This window comes from Grus americana, chromosome 22 (assembly GCF_028858705.1).
Source record: "Grus americana isolate bGruAme1 chromosome 22, bGruAme1.mat, whole genome shotgun sequence".
NCBI lineage: Eukaryota > Metazoa > Chordata > Aves > Gruiformes > Gruidae > Grus > Grus americana.
Genome location: NC_072873.1, coordinates 7,937,905 through 7,949,010, shown reverse-complemented (window position 1 = coordinate 7,949,010; position 11,106 = coordinate 7,937,905).

Below are 11,106 nucleotides of genomic sequence, written 5' to 3'. Positions count from 1 at the left end.
GTCTGCAAGCCCGTGACCCACACAGGGCTGAATTCCCCTGTGGCCAGGGCAGCTCCATCCCTGCCCAGGGAAAACCAGCCCCGAGCACTGGGCCGTACCCAAGTACACAGCTCCAGGCCAGGCCATTGTGCGTCCTGCAGGTCAGGGATCCAAGCCTTTGACCAAAGCACATGGTGTGGTGTGAGGAGACTGGTAGCAATAAGGTGCCGTCCCGAGACTCAACGCATCCCTCATGTTGTGAGGCAGGACCGAACTCCGCATGGCTTGTCGAGGAATTATGAGCTTTGGGATGGCATTTTCCTTCCGCTAGTGTGCTGGCGGCATTGGTAAGGGACCCCCAGAGACAGCCATGAGAGGGGACGGACTTTATCAAAGAAACCACCAAATGTCTCCCCAGAAGAGGAAGAAGAGGAAGAAGAAGACGAAGAAGAGGAAGAAGAGGAGGAGGAGGAGGAGGAGGAGGAGGAGGAGGAGGAGGAAGAGGAGGAGGAGGAGGAGGAGGAGGAGGAGGAGGAGAAGTAGATTTCCTTGGGCAATGGCGTTTCAAACCAGCACCACAGCCCACCTGCCTTTGGAGGCCGTGGCCACTAACTGATGGCGCGAGCAGGGAGGCAGGCAGGGAGGGAGAAGGATGCGGCATGTCCTCAGTCACAGGAGCCTTTGGGCCCCCAGGAGAGGACTGCATTGGTGGGAAGACATGTGCGCCTTCCTGCACAGAGGGTTGTAAAGAGCCTCACCACATTTATTTCCCCTCACCTATGTCCTTTGTCTGCACATACCCCTCCAGCACTTGCAGGCACATCTTCTGCCTGCACTGGTATCATCCTGCCCGGGAATTTCTTGGGCCTCTCATCCCAATACTTCAAAAGAGCCTCCGTGGCCTAATGGTCATGTCAGAAATGAGGAAATGAAACGACCGCATTGACGGAAACCAAAACACAACCTGTGCCATTAGGGAGGATGTTTTGCTGTGGAGGTGAAGTCTGTTGGAAAATTACTGACCGCGTGCAGTGACTATGCGCCCGGGGCGGTGCAGGAGCAGTATAAAAGTGGGTCCTTCTCCTCACTCTCTCATCCACTCCTCTCGCCTCCACCTCCTTGGGAACAAGGTGACTCTGAAGCTCTTTCTTGTCTTCCTCAGCCGCCTCCTCCTCTTTCTCCTCTTCCTTTTCCTCCTCCTGTTTTGGGATTTCTCTGCCCATACCTGCCTCTTTGTGCAATGCTGGGTCTCGAAGCTGCTTTACTTGGGAGAGGGAAGGAAGCGGTATGTTTGGCATGGAGCGAGGTTATGGATTTGCTGAGATGTCTCCTGAGCTATGGGCTAGGTGGGGAGCTCCCTGGGCTTCGCTGCACTTGGCAGGGCTCTTTTGGGCTGAGGGTAAGGATGTCCGGAGGTGGTGGGGTGACAGGCTGCTCTTCAACCACCTGTTTTTCCCTGTCCTCTCTCCCAGGTTCACCTCCACCTCTGAGACATGTCCTGCTACAACCAGTGCCTGCCCTGCCAGCCCTGCGGCCCGACCCCGCTGGCCAACAGCTGCAACGAGCCCTGCGTCAGGCAGTGCCAGGACTCCACCGTCGTCATCCAGCCCTCCCCCGTGGTGGTGACCCTGCCTGGACCCATCCTCAGCTCCTTCCCGCAGAGCACCGCCGTGGGATCCTCCACCTCCGCTGCCGTTGGCAGCATCCTCAGCTCTGAGGGAGTGCCCATCTCCTCCGGGGGCTTTGGCCTCTCCGGCTTCGGCCTCTCCGGCTTCGGCAGCCGCAACTGTGGCAGGAGGTGCCTCCCCTGCTAAAGCCGCTGGCGATGGTGCTGGAGAAGGGATCTACCTCATTTCCCTCTTTTGACTCATTAAATTCCGTTGCATCCCAGCCCACTCTCTCTGTCGTCCTTTCCGCTGCAGGTGCTCTCCCAAGATGGCCAGGGAGGCAGATGTTGCTCAGGGGCTGATTTTGGGAGGGGGTTTTTGGGGAGGGCTGTGCACTGATCGTCAAGACAGGCTTGCACTGAGTATGCTTGGTCGTGTGATCCTCTAGTTTCTAAATTGGTCTGCCTTTTCCGGACCGGATAGAATTACCCTACGTTTGACTACCAACCACTTGGCTGTGCACACCTTTTCTTTTTCCTTGGACAGCTCAACATTGTGATGCCAGTAGTCAGGAGGGAGTGTGGCATTGACAAGACATAGGCACTCCTAGCTTCCCCGGAGACGCCAGGAGAACCCATCCTAAGCACAGCATTCTCAAAGGGAGCGACACAGTGCAGTGGGCTGCCTTATCCTAGAACCATATCGTCATACAGTCGTAGAATGACGCTGGTTGCAAGAGACCTTTAACGATCGTCCAGTATAATCCCCCTGCCATGGGCGGGGACATCTGTCGCTACATCACATTACTCAAAGTTCCATCCCACCTAAACTTGAATACTTCCAGTGGTGGGAGATCCCATCCTTCTCTGGGAAACCTTTGCCAGTCTCTCACCACCTTTGTTGTAATAATTTTCTTCCTGATGGCCAATCCACCTCTGCCCGATTTCAGTTTAAAGTTGCTGCCCCTTGTCCTATCCTGACAGGCCTTGATAAAAAGTCTCCCTCCGACTTTTTATATTGGAAGGCTGCAACACTATCCCTGCGGAACCTTCTCTTCTCCAGGCAGAACAACCCCAACCCCCTCAGCCTTTCTTCACAGGAGAGCTCTTGCATCCCTCTGACCCTTTTGGTAGCCCTTCTCTGGACCTGCTCCAACAGGTCCATGTCTTTTTTGCACTGGGGACCCCAGGCTGGATGCACTACTCCAGGTGGGGTCTAACGAGAGCGGACCTGAGGCAGAGCATCGCCTCCCTTGGCCTGCCTGCCATGCTTCTTTTTGTGCAGCCCAGGACACAACTGGCTTTCTGGGCTGCAAGCGCACAGTGCTGGCTCATGTCCAACTTTCAACCTCCAGTAGCCCCAATTCTTTCTCTGCAAGCCTGCTCTCAACCATTTATCCCCCAGTCAGTATTGATATTGCCCCAAGCCACGTGCCAGATCTTGCGCTTGGCCTTGGTGAAGGTGCTGAGTTTCACATGGGACCATTCCTCCTCATGCCTGTCAAGATCCCTCTGGACACCATCCCTTCCCTCAAGTGAATCAGGTGCATCCTTCAGTTTGATGTCATGCACAAACTTGCTGAGGGGGCGCTCAACCCCACTACCTATGTTGTCGATGAAGATATGAAATAGTATTGGTCCCACTACGGGCCCCTGAAGGACGCAACTCGTCACTGGTTTCCAATTGCACATTGAGCTGTTGACTATAACTCCACGGATGCAGTCCAAGTGCCCTTGGGGGGCACTCTCAGTTGCAGGTGAGGAAGGCATCTCTGACTCCACCAGAGCCCCTGGCCATCAGGCCCAGCTTTGCTGAGCCTCTGCCCGGACGTGCCCTCTTGGCCTCGCTGCACGTGCTGCGGAAGGGGCACATGGGCACTGCTGACCTTGGTTGGTTGGCTGGTTGGTTGGCTGGTTGGTTGGTTGGCTGGTTGAGGAGCCTGGGCTGTGGAAGGCCCTGGGAGGGCAGCAGCTGCACAAGATATTGGGGAGTGGACAAGAGGGGAGAGGAATAGAGGGGAGAGGATTGGCAGCAAGTTCTTTTGCCCTGGCTGTCACTGTTCCGCGGGAGGAGACACGAGCAGAAAACGGCCCCAGAGGACAGCAGGAGAGGCAACGGGGGAACCAGGCTGTACCAAAGGTCGTTTTCTTCACAGCAGCCCACATGGTGATGCGCTTTACATGCGTGGCAAAACCGGTGCAGATAACACACCACAGCTTCAGCTGCTGCCACGCAGCGCTTGCACAGCATCAAAACCATCTCTCTTTCTCACTCTGCTCCCCCCGCAGTGGAGTCTAGCGGTGGGCAAGCTGCTGGGAGGGGACACAGCCAGGATGGGGGACCTGAATTGACCAAAGGACTAGTCCATGTCATGTTAACATCATGCTCAGCAATCAAAGTGTGGGCAGTGTTTCCAAAGTAGCTCTTCTTCGGAGACCGGCTGGGCATCGATGCGCTGGTGCTTCGTGGTGGGTGATTGCTTTTGCATGAGCTCTTTTTTTCCCTTTTGCCCCTTCCCTCCTTAGACTGTGCTGATCTCGACCCCAGGCTATTTTGCTGTCTTGCTCTTCCAATTCTCCCCCATCCCACTGGGACAGCAGAGCGAGCGAGAAGGGCCAGTGGGTGTTAAGTTCCGTCTGGGGTCGACACCACTCACGCCCACAGGCAGCGCACGTGCCCCTTGCCCTGCTCCGGCCCCGTCTGTGCCCAGGGCTTCCTGGGAAAGTGACTGGAGAGAGGGAGGCGGAGGGTATGGGCTGAGTGTCTCAAAGCGCAAGGTGACACATGTCCACCCAGAGCAACTTGTCTCTGCCTGCCTGTCTTGGGAGAGCATCTGCAGGGGAAAGGATGGCACAGAGGCGTGGGCTGGGATGCAGGAGAACTTTAATGAGTCAAAAGAGGTCGCTCTGAGGGGAGGTCCTGGTTCACGGAGCACAGGGGTAGAAAAGAGTCTGTGCCCCATTGCTGTGGCAGAGATCCCACCAGGTGTCCATGTGCATGGCCCACAGAGGCGGCAACGGGGCCAGCAGGTCCTCCCTAGGCTGGCTTTGTGGGGCTCACAGAGCAGAGGAGCACAAGAGAACAGGAACACGGGGGGTAAAGGAGAGAGCGGAAGAGGGGAAAGGCAGGCATGGGCCGTGCTTTGCGAGAGCCCAGGCTGGCCCCGTCCTTCTGCAAGGGGTACTGCGGTTGCTCAGCCCCTCTGGAAGCATCAGCACCATGCTCCCTCGCCAGTCCGGTACCATCCTGTGGTTCCCTGGGGGCCTTCTCCAGCACCATCGCCAGCGGCTTTAGCAGGGGAGGCACCTCCTGCCGCAGTTGCGGCTGCCGAAGCCGGAGAGGCCGAAGCCGGAGAGGCCAAAGCCCCCGGAGGAGATGGGCACTCCCTCAGAGCTGAGGATGCTGCCAACGGCAGCGGAGGTGGAGGATCCCACGGCGGTGCTCTGCGGGAAGGAGCTGAGGATGGGGCCGGGCAGGGTCACCACCACGGGGGAGGGCTGGATGACGACGGTGGAGTCCTGGCACTGCCTGACGCAGGGCTCGTTGCAGCTGTTGGCCAGCGGGGTCGGGCCGCAGGGCTGGCAGGGCAGGCACTGGTTGTAGCAGGACATGTCTCAAAGGTGGAGGTGAACCTGGGAGAGAGGACAGGGGGAAGCTGAGCACGATATGTGAGTGCGGAGAAGTCTGTCACCCCAGCATGAGTTTAGACGAGACATGGAGGTGTTTCAGGGAGTGCCTGAAGGAAGGTTTCTCCTTCCCTTAAGCTCAGAGGAACCCTGTCAAGAGCAACAAAGCCCAGGGAGTGTCCTGGCCAGCCAACAGCTCAACTCAACCAAGCCCCAAACTATCCCCGTGCCACAACTTCCGACCCCTTCCGCCTCCCATGACAAGTAACCCCATGACGCGGTGTAGAACAAAGGGGCGAGCATGCAAAGAAGGATAAGGGGGAGGAGAAAGGCCTTCAGACTCACCTTCTTCCCAAGGAGATGGAGGCAAGAGGACTGGATGAGAGAGTGAGGAGAAGGACCCGCTTTTATACGGCTCCTGTACCGCCCCAGGCGTACAGTCACTGCACGCGGTCAGTAATTTTCCAACAGACTCACCTCCAAAGCAAAATATCCTCCCTAATGGCACAGGTTGTGTTTTGGTTTCCATCAACACTGCCATTTCATTTCCTCATTTCTGACAGGCTTCAGCTGTCGTGGACGCTCCTTTCATGCGCTGGGATTCCAGTCTCAAGGATATTCCAGTCAGGGTTGTGTCACTGCCGGCAGAAGATACCTGCCAAGTGTAGGAGGGATCCCGTGCAGGCAGGAGATTCTGGCTTGGGGCAGCGAAGTGCGATCATCTGCAACCGCCTTTGCAGGAAGAAGCCCAGCTCTGCCCTGCGCTGCACACATCAGGGGAGCACCCAAAGGCTCCTCTTCCTTTAAGGACGTGCCACTTGTTTCTCTGTCCTCCCGCTCTCTCAGCTCACTCTATCAGTCACGAGCTGTGGCATCTCCAGGCAGCCAGGCTGTGCCCATGGTTTCATCTGTCTTCCTCTTGGGGAAGGATCAGGTCTGGAAAATATTGAAACCGATTGGGCTGACATGAGTGATACCTGCACCTGATACCATGCACCTGAGGGAACTGGTTGGTGTCACTACAAGGGTGCTCTCAACTCCCTTTGAAAGCCCCAGCAGTTCAGGGAATGCTTCTGAGGACTGGAAGAAAGCCAACGGGCCTCCTGCCTTCAGGAAGGGCACGAAGGAGGTGCCAGGGAACGACAGGCCGGTCAGCCTCACCTCAGTCCCTGCAAAGGCGATGGAGCAAATCATCCCGGAAGCCCCTGCCGACAATGAAAGGATCGGAAGGTGACTGTGAGTGGCCAGCATGGATTTATGGAGGGCAAAGCAGGCCTGACCAACCTCACGGCCTTCTTTGACGACGAGTGTGGTGCCGGTGGGTGAGGGAAGTGCAGCAGAAGCTGTTAATCTCATGTAACCGAGGCTTTTGATGCTGTCTCCTGTGACAATCCTTGCAGACCGGCCGACAAAATACAGGCTAGGGAAGAGGGCGGTGCAGGGGAGTGAAATCTGCCATGGCTGCTGGTCTCCAAGGGTTGTGCTGAGTGGAACAAAGTCCAGCTGGCAGCCACTCTCTCCTGGCGCACGGCAGGGGTCCCGGCTGGGCCAGGAGTGTTTAACCCCCTTATGCAATGTCCTGCAGTGGGGGAGGAAGAACCTCCTGCACCTCTACAGGCTGGGGCCGATGCGCTTCCAAACAGCTTTGCGGCAGAGGACGTGGGTCCTGGTGGACACCACGAGGCAGCCTGTCCCCTTGTGGAAAGGGTGTTCCACACCATCCTGGGCTACACTAGGAAGGGGCTTTCTATCAGATGGTGGACGGTGATCCCTCTTCTCTGCTCAACACTGCTGAGACAACAGCTGCCGCAAACAGTGAGTCCCCACTACGAGAGAGTCATGGCCATACCGGAGCGAGTCCAACAAAGGTCCATGGAGCCCGTGAAGCAAGTGGAGCCCCTGAGGCAGGAGGGGATGCAAGAAGTGGGGCTGTTCAACGTGGAGAAGAGAAGGCCGCAGGGCACGCTTCCTAGCAATGGGTAAAAGAGCGGATGGCAGGGACTCAAGAACACAGGGTCAGACTGTCCCAAGTCCTACCCAGCGAAGGGACAAGAGGTAATAGGCACATATTGAAATATGGGAAATTCCACAAAAACGTAAGAAAAGACTTTGTTCGTGCGAGGGTGGTCAAGCAATGGCTGGGGTTGCCCGGACAAGTCGCGGCTTCTCCATCCTTGCAGGCAGTCAGAGCTTGGCAGGACTTGGACCTGGGCTTCCTCCAAAGGCTGACTCTGCTAGGCAATCTGCAGAGGGGTCCCTTCCACCCTCAGGGATCCTGGGATTCTGCTTTGGGCAAAAGGCGGGGGCTGCACAGCTGTGGCTAAGAAGGAAGAATTGTTTGGGAACACTGGAATCAAGGGCAGCCGTGGCTCTCACGCCTGAGAAACTGAGAGAGATGAAGACCTGACGGCAGGGAGGAAAGGCAGTAGCAGTGCACAGCCCCTGGACTTCAGGCAGCTGGTGTGTAGGATGCCATGGAGGCAGCAGGGAAGAGCTCAGAAAAGCTGGCAGCGCCTTTGTCAGCTCATTGTCCAAGAGCAGGAAGGGTCCAGCCCAATACTCAGGAAAACAAGGAGAAGTCTCAACAGACTGGCTTTGGCTAAGCGGAGTACTCAAGGCGGAGCACCAGCGTCAAAAGGCAGCATCCCCGAGGCAGAAGGAGGGACAAGGTGCAAAGGAGGAAAACATTTAGAAACATTTCCTCGGCACGTTGCGATGCTGTTAGGAAAGTCAAAGCTCAGCTTGCGTTGAATCTTGCAAGGGGCATCAAGAGCAACAGGCAGGAATCAACAAGAGCAACATCCACCCCTGGGCGGGGGGAGCCCTCCCAGCAGTGGGTGGGCATCAAATCAAGGACTGCCTGAGAAAAGTCAGCCTGTACAAGCCAGCTGATGCACTCCTGATTAGGAATGCTGTACGTGTAGGTGTACATGAGGCCCAAAGGACTCCTCAGCTTGGAGCTCAACCCAGCACCATTGGGGAGGCAAGGAAACATCCCCCAAGTGCCCTACAAGTGCGGACTGGCAGGGCTCTGCAGTGCCACGTGCCCGAGGATGCTCAGGGAGGGGATGTGCTCAGAAGGGCCCTGCGTACAAAACCAGCTCTAAGACTCCTTCAAAGAGGCAAGGCACTTCCCTGCCCTGCAGACATGGAGGCAGCTTGGATGTGTCCCAGGAGGGCAAGGGAACGCCTTCAGTAGGCAAGCTTCCTGGGATAGACTCTCCCTACCCATGGCGAGTCACACTCTAATTTTGGATTGTCCGTGTGTCAGCCTTTTGGCGTGAGGCCAAGCCAGGAGTGCGTGTTGTCTGCAAGCCCGTGACCCACACAGGGCTGAATTCCCCTGTGGCCAGGGCAGCTCCATCCCTGCCCAGGGAAAACCAGCCCCGAGCACTGGGCCGTACCCAAGTACACAGCTCCAGGCCAGGCCATTGTGCGTCCTGCAGGTCAGGGATCCAAGCCTTTGACCAAAGCACATGGTGTGGTGTGAGGAGACTGGTAGCAATAAGGTGCCGTCCCGAGACTCAACGCATCCCTCATGTTGTGAGGCAGGACCGAACTCCGCATGGCTTGTCGAGGAATTATGAGCTTTGGGATGGCATTTTCCTTCCGCTAGTGTGCTGGCGGCATTGGTAAGGGACCCCCAGAGACAGCCATGAGAGGGGACGGACTTTATCAAAGAAACCACCAAATGTCTCCCCAGAAGAAGAAGAAGAAGAAGAAGAAGAAGAAGAAGAAGAAGAAGAAGAAGAGGAAGAGGAGGAGGAGGAGGAGGAGGAGGAGGAGGAGGAGGAGGAGGAGGAGGAGGAGGAGGAGGAGGAGGAGGAGAAGTAGATTTCCTTGGGCAATGGCGTTTCAAACCAGCACCACAGCCCACCTGCCTTTGGAGGCCGTGGCCACTAACTGATGGCGCGAGCAGGGAGGCAGGCAGGGAGGGAGAAGGATGCGGCATGTCCTCAGTCACAGGAGCCTTTGGGCCCCCAGGAGAGGACTGCATTGGTGGGAAGACATGTGCGCCTTCCTGCACAGAGGGTTGTAAAGAGCCTCACCACATTTATTTCCCCTCACCTATGTCCTTTGTCTGCACATACCCCTCCAGCACTTGCAGGCACATCTTCTGCCTGCACTGGTATCATCCTGCCCGGGAATTTCTTGGGCCTCTCATCCCAATACTTCAAAAGAGCCTCCGTGGCCTAATGGTCATGTCAGAAATGAGGAAATGAAACGACCGCATTGACGGAAACCAAAACACAACCTGTGCCATTAGGGAGGATGTTTTGCTGTGGAGGTGAAGTCTGTTGGAAAATTACTGACCGCGTGCAGTGACTATGCGCCCGGGGCGGTGCAGGAGCAGTATAAAAGTGGGTCCTTCTCCTCACTCTCTCATCCACTCCTCTCGCCTCCACCTCCTTGGGAACAAGGTGACTCTGAAGCTCTTTCTTGTCTTCCTCAGCCGCCTCCTCCTCTTTCTCCTCTTCCTTTTCCTCCTCCTGTTTTGGGATTTCTCTGCCCATACCTGCCTCTTTGTGCAATGCTGGGTCTCGAAGCTGCTTTACTTGGGAGAGGGAAGGAAGCGGTATGTTTGGCATGGAGCGAGGTTATGGATTTGCTGAGATGTCTCCTGAGCTATGGGCTAGGTGGGGAGCTCCCTGGGCTTCGCTGCACTTGGCAGGGCTCTTTTGGGCTGAGGGTAAGGATGTCCGGAGGTGGTGGGGTGACAGGCTGCTCTTCAACCACCTGTTTTTCCCTGTCCTCTCTCCCAGGTTCACCTCCACCTCTGAGACATGTCCTGCTACAACCAGTGCCTGCCCTGCCAGCCCTGCGGCCCGACCCCGCTGGCCAACAGCTGCAACGAGCCCTGCGTCAGGCAGTGCCAGGACTCCACCGTCGTCATCCAGCCCTCCCCCGTGGTGGTGACCCTGCCCGGACCCATCCTCAGCTCCTTCCCGCAGAGCACCGCCGTGGGATCCTCCACCTCCGCTGCCGTTGGCAGCATCCTCAGCTCTGAGGGAGTGCCCATCTCCTCCGGGGGCTTTGGCCTCTCCGGCTTCGGCCTCTCCGGCTTCGGCAGCCGCAACTGCGGCAGGAGGTGCCTCCCCTGCTAAAGCCGCTGGCGATGGTGCTGGAGAAGGGATCTACCTCATTTCCCTCTTTTGACTCATTAAATTCCGTTGCATCCCAGCCCACTCTCTCTGTCGTCCTTTCCGCTGCAGGTGCTCTCCCAAGATGGCCAGGGAGGCAGATGTTGCTCAGGGGCTGATTTTGGGAGGGGGTTTTTTGGGGAGGGCTGTGCACTGATCGTCAAGACAGGCTTGCACTGAGTATGCTTGGTCGTGTGATCCTCTAGTTTCTAAATTGGTCTGCCTTTTCCGGACCGGATAGAATTACCCTACGTTTGACTACCAACCACTTGGCTGTGCACACCTTTTCTTTTTCCTTGGACAGCTCAACATTGTGATGCCAGTAGTCAGGAGGGAGTGTGGCATTGACAAGACATAGGCACTCCTAGCTTCCCCGGAGACGCCAGGAGAACCCATCCTAAGCACAGCATTCTCAAAGGGAGCGACACAGTGCAGTGGGCTGCCTTATCCTAGAACCATATCGTCATACAGTCGTAGAATGACGCTGGTTGCAAGAGACCTTTAACGATCGTCCAGTATAATCCCCCTGCCATGGGCGGGGACATCTGTCGCTACATCACATTACTCAAAGTTCCATCCCACCTAAACTTGAATACTTCCAGTGGTGGGAGATCCCATCCTTCTCTGGGAAACCTTTGCCAGTCTCTCACCACCTTTGTTGTAATAATTTTCTTCCTGATGGCCAATCCACCTCTGCCCGATTTCAGTTTAAAGTTGCTGCCCCTTGTCCTATCCTGACAGGCCTTGATAAAA